The 13,534-nt window shown below is 50.7% G+C and overlaps 1 non-coding gene across 1 annotated transcript; it reads left to right on the top strand.

Moving 5' to 3' along the window:
- The first annotated feature begins 7,946 nt into the window (after positions 1 to 7,946).
- On the top strand, positions 7,947 to 8,084 carry LOC114816139. Its single transcript, XR_003763926.1, has one exon. It is a non-coding gene; the product is annotated as a small nucleolar RNA SNORA7 (small nucleolar RNA).
- The last annotated feature ends 5,450 nt before the right edge of the window (positions 8,085 to 13,534 follow it).

The following is a 13,534-nucleotide window of genomic DNA, read 5'->3' on the forward strand; positions in this document are numbered from 1 at the left end:
TCCTGCTGCTCCTGCTGCTGCTGCTGCTGCTGCATGGGCGCCCCGGCCCCGATGCAGCCTCCTCCGGGGGCCGCGCGGGCTGCGGTGTCCGCGTCGGGGGTCAGGGCAGGGCGTGGGCGCGGCGGCCCCCTGGGGTCCCGGGCCCGGGCGGGTGTGGGAGCATGGCCTGGGGTCCGGGCCGCCTCCTGGGCCCCGCCGGGCTGCGCCCCTGTGTGCGCGCCGCCGCCGCCGCCGCCGCCCTCTCCGCCCCGCCCCCGCCCCCGGCCCCGCCCCCGGCCCCGCCCCCGGCCCCGCCCCCCGGCGCGCCAGCCGCCAATCGCCGGCCGGCCCCGCCCCGAGCCCGCTGCCCATTGGCCCATTGGCCCCCGGGCCGGGCCCGCCCCCTCCCCCCTCCCCCCCGCCGCCGCCGCCGCCCGGGCCCCAGCTCGCCCCCTGGCGGACGGCCGCAAGCGCCGCCCCCGCCCCCGCCCGTCCCGGGACCCCGCCCCAACCACCGCCCCGACCCTCCTCCTCCTCCTCCTCCTCCTCCTCCTCCTCCTCCTCCTCCTCCTTCTATTCCTCCTTCTATTCCTCCTTCTCCTCCTCTTTCTCCTCCTCCTCTGTCTTTCCTTTCTTCTCTTTCTCTTCTCTTCTCTTCTCTTCTTCTCTTCTCTTCTCTTCTCTTCTCTTCTCTTCTCTTCTCTTCTCTTCTCTTCTCTCCTCTCCTCTCCTCTCCTCTCCTCTCCTCTCCTCTCCTCTCCTCTCCTCTCCTCTCCTCTCCTCTCCTCTCCTCTCCTCTCCTCTCCTCTCCTCTCCTCTCCTCTCCTCTCCTCTCCTCTCCTCTTCTTCTCTTCCTCCTCCTCCTCCTCCTCCTCCTCCTCCTCCTCCTCCTCCTCCTCAAGAAGCAGCGTGGTTTGATGGAAAGAGCCCTGGCTTGGGAGTCAGAGGTCGAGGCTTCTAATCCCGACTCTGCCACTTGTCTGCCGTGTGGCTTGGGCAAGCCACTTAACTTCCCCGTGCCTCAGTTCCCTCATCTGTGAAATGGGGATTAAGCCTGTGAGCCCTACGTGGGACAACCTGATTACCTGGCATCTACCCCAGTGCTTAGAACAGTGTAAGCACTAACAAATACCCATAATTATAGTTATTATTATTCTCCTCTTCCTCTTCTCCTCTTTTCCTCCTCCTCCTCCTCCACGCAGCCAACCCTGGCCTTGCTTTAGAAAGGTTTGAAGCGCCACATGTGCTGTCTGAAGCAGAATGTGATGCGCATTGCGAGGGGTTTTTATGGTCTTTACTAGGCGCTTATTATGTGCCAGCAACTGGACTAAGCGCCAGAGTAGAAACGAGTTTGGCAGATTGGACCTAGCCCCTGTTCCTCATGGGGCTCACAGCCTTAATCCCCATTTTACAGATGAGGGAACTGAGGCCCAGAGAAGTAAAGTGACTTGCCCGAGGTCACACAGCAGACAGGTGGTAGAGTCGAGATTAGAACCCAGGTCCTGCTGACTCTCAGGCCCGAGCTCTATCCATTAGGCCACGTTGGTGGGCGCCAGGAGGAATTTCCTGAGAGCGTTTAATTTCCCGGAGGAAACTGGGATCTCACTACTTCGGGGGTGGGGGAGAAGTGTGGGCGACTTTTCTATTTAAAATGTTTCCGGTCCTTTTAATTTGACAGGGAGAGTTTATGTGTAGAGATTGTGTATTTTTTTAATAGTATTTGTTAGGCCCTTACTCTGTGCCGGACACTAATAATAGTAATAATAATAGTATTTGTTAAGCGCTCACTATGTGCCACGCACTGTTCTAAACGCTGGGGTAGATGCAAGGTAATCAGGTAATCCCACGGGGGGGGGGGGCTCACAGACTTAATCCCCATTTTACAGATGAGGCAACTGAGGCATAGTGAAGTGACTTGCCCAAAGCCACACAGCTAAGTGGTGCTAACTGCTGTGAGGATAATAATAACATCATGGTGTTTGTTAAGCGCTTACTATGTTCCGGGTACTCTACTAAGCGCTGGGGTGGATACGAGCTAATCTGGTTGGACACAGTTCGTATTCCAGGTGGGGCTCACAGACCCAATCCCCATTTAGAGATGAGGTAACTGAGGCCCAGAGAAGTGAAAGGGTTTGCCCAAGGTAACACAGCGGGCAAGTGGCAGAGCAGGGGTTACACTTCAGGACCTTCTGACTGTGCTCTATCCACTAGGCCATGCTGCTTCTAAAGTATTTACTTTGTATATAGCCACAGTGGATTCACTTTAATACATTCCATTTGGAGTTATTTTATAGATTAATGGATAGACCTAAGTCATGCACAAAGGGCTAGTAATCATGCAATGGTTTATTTAATGGCCTCATTAAACTTTTCTGCACCCTATGCAAATTCGCCAAACTGGCCACACAGACATTCAGCTAAATCCCTTTTTTTTTTTTTTTTCCCAGGTTAAGGCGGTTTAGTCGCCCCCGAAAAGGGATATTTTGCCCATCGGGCATGCAGGGAGTCTAGAGAAAAGAAAAGCGGGAAGCCTGTGGTGGGTCAGATAATAGGATCCAATTTTGTTATCAGTAGGTGTGAAGTGGTATCTTATCTCCATGAATTGCTCCAACGCCGGAATCCACTTTCACTACCTCTCCCCTTCAAGTAAGTGCATTTCTACTTCAGATGGCCAAGAAATCCTTACGTTTTTTACAAGTTAACCTTCAAAATTCTACCCCCCCCCAAAAAAAAAATCCCGTCTAAAGGGCTCAGAGTGTCTCTAATCTGAGGGTGGCAATCTTGAGGCTGTTGCTTTTTTTTTTTTACATCGTGCATTTTTTTTTACATCAACTAGATTGAATAATATGGGAGGTTTGTTTTTATCATTCAGTTTCAAACAACATCTAAGTTATTACTTGCAGACACATTCCTTAATGCAGAAGGGGCCTTCATGTTCTCGTATGGCAACTTTTCATTGCATAATTAGAGGGGTATGACTCAAACAGTAAACATAACTTTCACTAACCAAGATATAATTCGACTATTGCGTGTTTTTATAATATGGTATAATAACAGCTTGAGTACTGCCTGGAGACGTGATTTTGGGTATCAATTATGACACTATCTGTTAATGCCGTTTATCGATGCTATTAAAGCGGGAAAAAAAAAAAAGAAAGTCTTTGGAAAGAACCTATGGTTTAGTGAACTGTTACACGAGCTGCGCGTTACATGCTCCTCGCAGAGTAGACGCTCAATTGATACCACTGATGGATTGAGTTGCCGGAAATTAAGCCTTTAATCCAGGACATACTTTGCAAAGCAGATGACCAATCGGTGTGGATAATTACCTGTCCTAAAAGGACCACATTAAGGAAAACCAACCGGATCATCTCAGGGGTGGGAGGGGCTCTGAGTCGTGGGTAGGGAATTTATCTGTTTATTTGTTGTATTGTCCTCTCCCAAGCGCTCGATACTAGGCTGGGAGCCCCGTCTTCTAGACTGTGAGCCCGTTGTTGGGTGGGGATGGTCTCTGTTGCTGGACTGCGCTTTCCAAGCGCTTAGGACAGTGCTCTGCACACAGTAGGCGCTCAATAAATACGACGGAAGGAGTGACCAGTGGGCAATCTTGGCGGATTTCCTCCTTTCCCCTTTGACAAAGTTCCCTGGAGTTTTCTAGGGCTCCGGGACAAGAGAGGGCGCTCCAATCATCGCAAACCTCCAATTTCACGAAATGGGACTTTTCGCAGGAAAAAACCCCCCAAGAAAATCCGACCTCCCCCTCTCCTCTCCGAGGCTCTTAGGAGCCTCTTTTTGTAGCTTTTGACAGTTCAAGATTTAAGGGCCTAACAATCCACCCTTTGCTATTGGCGCGGGGCACGATCGCCTGGAGGAAAATGCTAATTTTCACCTTTAAACTGCAAGGTGGATCTTGTCACCAGGGTCTTGAAATGAGAGCGGTTGACCAACCGGCCGGTTTGGGGGCGGGGGATGGGGAGGGGAAGCTGCCGATCCTCTGGGCGATGCGAACCCGGCCTGGCCCGGGTCCGGTGAGCTCGGCGGGGTTTCGGTGACGACGATGCTGGTCTTTGTTAAGCGCTTACTACGTGCCAAACACTCTTCTAAGCCCTGGGGTAGATAGGAGGTAATCGGGATGCCTTACGTGGGGCTCACAGTCTTCATCCCCATTTTACAGATGAGGTCACTGAGGCCCAGCGAAGTGAAGTGACTTGCCCAAAGTCACACAGTTGAGGTGTGGCGGAGCCGGAATTAGAACCCATGGCCTCTGACTCCCAAGCCCGTGCTCTATCCACAGAGCCACGCCGCTTCTGCTTTTGTAGAGGGCAAAGGGAAAAATCGGAGGCGCTGGAGCAAGAAGGAAACAGAAAGGTCCATCCTGGTCCAGGATAGCATTAATGTTTCAGCCTGGCTGGAGAAACCCCGAGGCCCACCTTCACACCATTTGCCCATCCCTTCGGACCTTGACTCCCTTTCCATCTGTGCCCTCCTCCTTGTCCTCCTTCTCCCTTTCCTTCTCCCTCTCCATGTCCTCTTCTCCTCTTCCTTATGACCATCCTCATCACCTTCTCAGTCCTCCTCCTCCTCCTCTTTCCCCTTCCCGTCCTCCTCCTCTTTCTCCTTTTCCTTCTCCTCTATCTCCTCTCCCTCCTCCTCCTCCTCCTCCTCCTCTTTCTCCTTTTCCTTCTCCTCTATCTCCTCTCCCTCCTTCTCCTCCTCCTCTTTCTCCTTCTCCTCCTTTTCCTCCTCCTTTCCCTTCTCTTCCTTCTCCTCTTGCTTTTCCTCCTCCCTCCCTCCCTCCCTCCCTCTCTCCTTCCTGATCTGACCCCACGCCGACCTACCCCACTCCAGGCCCACTTACACCTGTGATGACCACAGAGGACTGGCACGGGCTGGGCCAGGATTTGGGCTGGGGGGCGAAAATGGGACAAGGATTTGGGGGCGAGGTCTGGGGATGCAGGACTGAGCAGGGCCCGGCCGACGAGGGGAGGGGCCGGGAGGGACGAGGGGCCGGGAGCAGGTGCAGAAATCTTTTGGGGGTCTGCTCGCCCGAGGCCGGGGGTGGGATGTGCTTCCTGTCCACTTATCTCCGGAAACCGGCTCAGCCTCCCTCGAAACAGAATTAACCTCTCATTAGCCGGGCACTCTATCCCGAGAAAGCCTTAAAAGCTTTACCATCCCGCTAATGTATTTAGAGTTTCCTTCCAGGCAGCGCAGCAGCAATAATTGGTCCGATTAAGCTGTGGACCTCCTCCTCTCTCCCGGGGTCCCAGATCTCCAGCCTCTGCCCAAGCCCAGCCCAGGCCCAACCCCAACCCAGATGCAGCGTGACCCAGTTTAAAGGGCAGAGGCCTGGCCGTTAGGTGGCTTTTTTATGGTATCTGTTGAGCGCTTGCTACGTGCCAAACACTGTCCTAAGCACTGGGGTAGATTCGAGTTCATTAAGTTAGATCACCTGTGCTGGGCAGCAGCCACACGGGACAGAGTCGAGGGTGGAGACTCGAGTTGACAGCGCGGAAGGAGGTGATGGGAAACCACTTCCGGATTTTTACCGAGAAAACTCTTCCGATCCACTACCGGAACGGTTGCCGATGGAGATGGGGAGAGATGGAGAGACGTCCATAGAGTCGCTATGGATTGGAAACGACTCGACAGCATGAGACAAGGCAGTCCCCGTCCCTCACGGGGCTCAAAGTCTAAGAAGGAGGGGAGCAGGAGAACCGAGGCCCAGAGAAGTTAAGTGACTTACCCGAGGTCACACAGCAACCAATTGGCAGAGCTGGGATTGGAACACAGTTCTTCTGACTCCCAAACCCGTGCTCTTTCCACTAGATCACGCTGCTTCTGTGTTCTGTGTTTCCCCCTCGAGACTGTAAACTCGTCACGGGCAGGGAATGTGTCTGTTAATTGTTAAATTGTACTCTCCCAAGCACTCCAGTGCTTTGCATGCGGTAAGCGCTCAATAAGCACGATGGAATGAATGAATGAATTCTGTGTTCTAATCCCTGTCCCGGCCGTTGCCTACCGTGCGACCCTAGGCAAGGCACTTAACTTCCCTGGGCCTCGGTTTCCTCATCTTTAAAATGGGGATTAAATATCTGTTCTCCCTTCCCCTTAGACTGTGAGCTCCGTGTGGGACAGGGACCGTGTCCCATCTGATCGCATTGTATCTGGGCTTGGCACAGAATGAGGGCTGGTTTACAAATTCCACAGTTATTGTTGGATCCGGCCAGCCTCAATCCGGCCTGCCTAGGCAGGCTGGCCGCAGCATCCCTGCCCCAATTCCTATCTGACAGTGTCAGGCGGAGGGTGGCCGGGCGTGGGCAGGGACTGCTCCACTGGGACTGAGAGGACGTGCCCAATCACCCCTCTCTCTGCCCATCCCCTTTCTACCTCCTCCCTGTCCTTTCTCCCGCCCGTTCTCTATTCCTCCCTCTTCCTCCATCTCTCTCTCTCTCCCTTCCTTACCTCTATCTCTCCCTCCCTTCTGCCCCCCCCATCTTTCCCTTCCTCCCTTCCCTCCGTCTCTTCCTCTCTCTCTCCCTTTCTCCCTTCCTCCTTCCCTCTCTCTCTCCTTCCACATCTCTTTCCCTCCTTCTCTCTCTCCATCCATCTCTCCCTCTCTCCCATCATCCCCTCTCTCCTCTCCACCTCCCCTTCCTCTTCTCCTTCCCTCCCTCATTTCCTCTCTCTCCTCCCTCTCCCCCATTTCTCCTCATCTCTCAGTCGATCGATCAAATTTTTTGAGCACTTATTTTGTGTCTTCAGTCGTTCAATCAATCGTATTTGTCAAGTGCTTACTATGAGCAGAACACTGTACTAAGTCCTTGAGAAAGAACAATACAGCAATAAAAAGTGACAATCCCTGCTCACCACAAGCTCACACCTTTGCGGGAGTGGGGAGGCAGACATCAATCCAGTTAAACAGACATCAATATAAATAAATAAAATGACAGATATATACCTAAGTGTTGTGGGGCAGGGAGAGGAGGGAAGAGCAAAGGGAGCGTGTCAGGATGACGTAGAAGGGAGTGGGAGATGACGAAAAGTGGGGCTTAGTCTGGGAAGGCCTCTTAGAGGATCTGTGTGTAATACTGTACTAAGCACTTGGGCACGAACAGTACTCCCTCTCCCCCTTTCCCTCCTTTCCCCACCTTCCCGGGAAGTTAAGATGAGGAAAGCTCAAAATTGAGAGAGGAGAAGCCCCCAGTCCCAGAGGCTGGGAGGGGATGGGACCGGGACAGGGGCCCGGGCTGGGGCCGGGCCAGAGGCGGGATGGGCGACGGGCGGCTAGTGAGTCTCGGAAGACGGTCAAACCCGGAAACATTTCTCTCTCTGATGCCGGAGAACCCAGATGGATTTGGCCAGCAGCCTCTTGGAGGTGGAGGGCGAGGGGGAGCCGCTCTGTTGGGAAATCAGTTTGCCTCCTCTCCCCCTGCCCACCCTGTGATGTTAAGATCTTGGAGAGGCCTAACCTGGACACAATTAGTTCCTCACATTTGTCTTCCTTCCCCCCCCCCCGTCCCTCACTCCTCTCTCCTCTCCTCTACTCTCTTAACACTCCTTTACCCCTCTCCTACTTACCCACCACCCCCAGCATTCTTCCTCCTCCATTCTCCCACTGCTGTGCCTCTCTCTCTCTACTTTCCCTTGCCTCCCCTCTCAAGCAAAGCAGCTTGAACAAGTCATTTAACTTCTCTGAGCCTCAGTTTCCTTATCTGCTAAATGGGGACTAAATAACGGTTCTCCTTCTCCCTGATACTGAGAACCCCATGTCCATCAGGGACTGTGCCTGACCTGATTATCTTCATTCATTCATTCATTCATTCATTCAGTCTGTCAGTCAGTCAGTCATATTTATTGAACACTTATTGTATGCCGAGCACTGCACTAATTCTTGAGAGAGAACAATATAACAGACACATTTCTTGCCCACGACGAGATTATGGTCTAGAGGAAGAGACCATCATCCCCTCTCAGGGTGACACCTGGAGAGTTTCCAGTATTCTACCAGTCTCGGCTATGGGAGGGAGAGTCGAGCAGAGGCCAGTCCATTCCATCCCTAGCTTGGCCAGTGGCTAGCGAGTGGAAGGCAATCAGCTACAAGTCAAAACTCTCCCGTGCTGGGCAGCAGCGGCATGGGAGAGAGTCAAGAGAGGAGACTTGAGTTTACTACGCGGAAGGAGGCGATGGTAAACCCCCTCTGTATTTTTCCCAAGAAAACTCACTGGACCCACTACCAGAACGATTGCAGATGGCGTTCTGGGAGAGATGTGTCCGTGGTGTCACTGTGGTCCGGAAACGACTCGACGGCAAAAGACAAGACATAATTATCTTGCATCTATCCCAGCACTTGGCCTAGTGCTCGGCACAGAGTAAGAACATAACGAATACCACAACAATTATGATTATCAATCATAATGAGGATGATAATTATAAAAACCAGTGGCTTGTAAACGGCTCCAAAGGGCTGGGAGGGGGCATTTCTAATAAGCGCTGCTTTTTTGGGGCCCATAGGTAGAAGGGATTTTTTAATGGACCCTCTTGGCTTGCTGTTTGAAACCTCGCTCCAGCAATGAGAACGGGAGCCTGTATGGCAGATACTAAAGGCAAGTCCCTTCCTCCATCCTCGGGCACAAAGGAGAGTCGGCGCATAAAATAATGATGAGCTGGAGTTCAAAGCTATCCTGGGCAGCCACCTCCCCGGACTGCTTTCTGAAGTCTCTTCCTCCCCTCCCTGCTCCAATATTGAGATTTCCCCAGGCCAGCTGTTCGCTTCTCAGGGCAGCCATGCCCCATTCCCTCTTCCCCCGCCTCAGACATTTTCCCTTCAGTTCTTCACAAGCCGTGTGGCCTAGTGGAAAGAGCCCAGGCCTGGGAGTCAGAGGACCTGGTTCTCATCCCAGCTTTGTCACTGGTCTACAGCTTGACCTTGGGCAAGTCACTTCAGCATGGCTCAGTGGAAAGAGCCTGGGCTTCGGAGTCAGAGGCCATGGGTTCGACTCCCGGCTCTGCCACTTGTCAGCTGCGTGACTGTGGGCGAGTCACTTCACTTCTCTGGGCCTCAGTTACCTCATCTGGAAAATGGGGATTAACTGTGAGCCTCACGTGGGACGACCCGATTACCCTGTATCTCCCCCAGAGCTTAGAACAGTGCTCTGCACATAGTAAGCGCTTAACAAATACCAACATTATTATTATCGTTCAGCCTCTGCATCTATGTCCAACCTGACTGGCTTGAAACTGCTCCAGTACTGAGAACAGTGCTTGATACATAGTAAGCACTTAACAAAAACCAATATTATTATTATAATTATCATTATTAAATAGGAGGGAGATCGGCTGTTGAAACTGCATCTACCCCAACACTCAGCACAGTGCCTAGCATATAATAAGCATTTAACAAATACCAAAATTATTATTATTTTGAGTCACTTCTCTGTGCCCCAGTTTCCTCATTTGTAAAGTGGGGATTAAATGCTTGTTCTTCCATGCTCTAAAACTGGGAAGCCCATGTGGGACAGGGACGGGGTCCGATGTGTTTAGCTCATATCTACTCCAGCACTTAGTACAGTGCTCTGTATATAGTAAGCACTGCAAAAACACCACAGCTACTATTATAATTAGCATTTCGAGAAGCTATGGCAGTAGAGGAAAGTATTCTAGTTTCCACCTCTGTGCTTGGATGGGACTGTCCCTTCAGCCACGGGGGGACCGGTCGGTCAATCAATCAATGGTGTTGATAGAGCACTTACTGCGTGCAGAGCACCGCATTGAGCACTTGGGAGAGTACAGTATAACCAGTATAACCAGCTTGCAGCCTAGAAGGGCCACTGGAGATACTCAGTCAAGGACCTTAATCGGTTAGTAGAAGGTGCTCTGAAGACAAAAGAACTCTGAGGACAATTCTTCTCCAGCTCTTCAAAGCCTTATTGAAGGCCCATCTCCTCCCTGACTAAGCCCCCCCCTTCCTCTTCTCCCACTCCCTTGTGCATCACCCTGACTTGCTCTTCTCTCCACCCCCCAGCCCCACAGCACTTATGTACATATCTGTAATTTACTTATTTGTATTGATGTCCATCTCCCCACCTCTAATGATAATAATAATAATGTTGGTATTTGTTAAGCGCTTACTATGTGCAGAGCACTGTTCTAAGTGCTGGGGTAGAGACGGGGGAATCAGGCTGTCCCACGTGAAGCTCACAGTTAATCTCCATTTTCCAGATGAGGTAACTGAGGCACGGAGAAGTGAAGTGACTCGCCCACAGTCACACAGCTGACAAGTGGCAGAGCCGGGAGTCGAACCCATGACCTCTGACTCCGAAGCCCGGGCTCTTTCCACTGAGCCACGCTGCTTCTAGACTGTAAGCTCATTGTGGACAGGGAATGTATGTTTATTGTTCTATTGTGCTCTCCCAAGCGTTTAGTACAGTGTTCTGCACACAGTAAGCGCTCAGTAAACACGATTGAATGAATGACTGAATGACAAAAGTATTGCAAGGTCATTTCAGGGTCTCTATTGGATAACGGGGGCTTTCGATCTGAAGTCCTGAGGGCCAAATTAACAGTCCTCAACAAAGAAGCAACAACAGATCTTCAGCTTAATTCAGTCTCCTCTGAATCTTGTTGGGTCTTTTCAGGGTGGGGACCACCCTTAAAAAGTGGGAAGGGGGCCCCCTGGGAGATGCTGTACTTCCCTTCCTTCCGGGGTCTCTGCCTGGATCTGCTCTGGGAAGCATCCTGTGCAACTGGGTGATTGTTTAAAGGGGCTAAGGCAGAGGCTGGAGCAGGGATTGGTTCTAGGCCCTGTTACAGGGGTTGGAGCAGGAGATTGCTGTCAGGGGTTAAAAATGGCTAAAACCCATCCCTTCCACTCCATCCAAACTGCTTCCATATTAATATGAGCACATATCCTAACCCGCCTTGATTATCGTATCAGCCTCCTTGCTGACCTCCCTGCCTCCCGTCTCTCCCCACTCCAGTCCACAGTTTACCCTGCTGCCCTGATCATTTTCCTTCAAAAAAGGTTCAGACCATGCTTCCCCACTCTTCAAGACACTCCAGTGGTTGCCCATCCATCTCTGCATCAAACAAGAACTCGTCACCATTGGCTTTAAAGCAGTCAGTCACCTTGCCCCCTCCTACCTCATCTCCCTACTCTCCTTCTACAACCCAGCCCGCACACTTTGTTCCTCTAATGCTAACCACCTCATTGTACCTCATCTCGTTGATCTCACCTCCTCATTGTACCTGATCTCGTTGATCTCACCTCCTCATCGTACCTGATCTCAGTTGATCTCACCTCCTCTAGCCCACATCCACCTCTGGTCTCAAATCCTGCAGACAGTGATTCTCTCCCCCTTCAAGATCTTATTGAAGGCACATCTCTTCCAAGAGGCCTTCCCTGACTAAGGCAATCTTTCCTCTTCATCCAATCTCTTCTGCCGAGAGCACTTAATTAACCTTCAGTCCCTTTGCGTACAAACCATTTTCCCCAGCTGTCTTTGATCCAAGTTTACCTTTGTGCTAAGAATTGACTACCTCATTCTCTATCGATTCCAGAATCAGAAAAGTGCTATCGTAGGCTGTTCAGGAACCTCAAGAAATAATACCTCCTGTTTATGGAGCACCTTTCTCTTAAAGTAGCTCAGAATGTCTTATGGATGTTAGCTAATTAATCATCTCCCCTGGAGTTCCTTTTTTTTTTTTTTCTAGAGCACTGGACAAAAAAGAAGCTCAGGACTCTAATTTCTTCTTTGTTCAGACTGCCACTGAAAATCCAGCAAACTAGTGTCTAGCTTAATTCCTCCTCCCTCTATTGTTACAGGAACCCAGAAGAGACCTAGGATGAGCAAACAGTAGAGTTTGACTTCAATCAGTGGTATTTATTGAGCCCTTATTGTGTGCAGAACACTGGATTTAATTTGTAATTTATTTATTACAGCTGTAATGTATTGTATCTGCGATTTATTTATATTAATGTCTGTGGCCCTTTCTAGACTGTAAGCTCATTGTGGGCAGGGAATGTGCAATAGATGACTTGCATTCACCCCACAGGTGCCTGACAGGCTGGGTGAGAAACACAGGGCTCTCTGCGGCAAGACTCTTGTGGATTTTTTTATTTTTGGTGGTATTTAAGAGCTTACTTATGTGCCGGTCACTGAATTCAGCCCTGGGGTACAAGCTAAGCAAGATGGACTCAGTCCCTATCTCCATTTTGCCAGTGAAGAGACTGAGGCATGGCGATGTTAAGTGACTTGCCCGAGATCACACAGCAGACAAGTGGCAGAGAAGGGAATCGAACCCTTGAGCTTCTGACTCCCAGACCCAGGCTCTTTCCTCTGGGCCATGCTGTTTCTCATGGCTGGGAAATTCAATCAGTAATGTTCAGTGAGAATTCGCGGTATGCACTTGGGAGTTTAGAACAGTGCTTGACACAAAGTAAGTGTTTAACAAATACCATCATTATTATTATTATTATTATTTCAGCACTTGATAGTCACCTTACCCTCAGTTCCACAGTACATTTATACCTATTGGTAATTTATTTATTTACATTAATGTCTGTCTCCCCCACCCTTAGACGGTAAGGTCCTTGTGAGTAGGGAAAGTTGTCTACCAATTCTACCGGGCAGGGAATGTTTCTACCAACTCTCTTATATTGTACTCTCCCCAGCACTTGGTAAAGTGCTCTGCACACGAAAGTGCCCAGTGAATTCCCTTGATTGAGTATTGTATTCTTCCCAGTGCTTAGTCTAGGGCTCTTCACACAGTAAGATCTCAAAAAAAACCAGTGATTGATTATGAGGCGTGCTGAACTCAGCTCTCGGGAAAGAACAATACAGTAGAATTGGTAGACGTGATTACTGCCTTCAAGGAGCTCGCAATCCAGTGGCGGTTTACAATCTAGTGGAAAAACAAATAGTTGAACTCTCTCCCCTCATGGCTCAGGGAGCAAGTGTTTGTCTGGATAAACGATTTGGAGGCTGCTGAGTGAGATGTTGGAGAGGGTCCTTCCACCCAGGGAATATTACACTCCCCTGTTTCCCACACAGGGAGACACTGTAGCCACCTCAAACTGGGGATGAAGCAGTGGCATGGTTTAATGGATAAAACATGGGCCTGGGAGTCAGAAGGACATGGGTTCTAGTTCCGGCTCCACTGCTTGTCTATTGTGTGACCTTGGGCAATTCACTTACCTTCTCTGTGCCTCAGTCATCTCATCTGTAAAAATGGGGATAAGAGCGTGAGCCCCATGTGGGACAGGGACTGTGTCCAACCCGATTAACTCATATCTACCCCGGTGCTTAGAAGGGTGCTTCAGCGCATAGTAAGCGCTTATCAAGTACCATAGTTATTATTATTATTGTGCGAGACGAACCCAGACCAAGCCTCCCGGGCTCAGGAGGAGAGGGAACTAAACTCCGTCAAGAAAGGGGAGAGGATTCTCGGCGATTTTCCGGAGGGGCCGAGAGTGTCCCGGAGATTTTCAGAATGATTAGATAACATTTCCAATTTGGACAGTAAGTTCTGTGCCACTCCCTCCCAGAAGGCAACG

Source organism: Ornithorhynchus anatinus, chromosome 1 (genome assembly GCF_004115215.2).
Source record: "Ornithorhynchus anatinus isolate Pmale09 chromosome 1, mOrnAna1.pri.v4, whole genome shotgun sequence".
NCBI lineage: Eukaryota > Metazoa > Chordata > Mammalia > Monotremata > Ornithorhynchidae > Ornithorhynchus > Ornithorhynchus anatinus.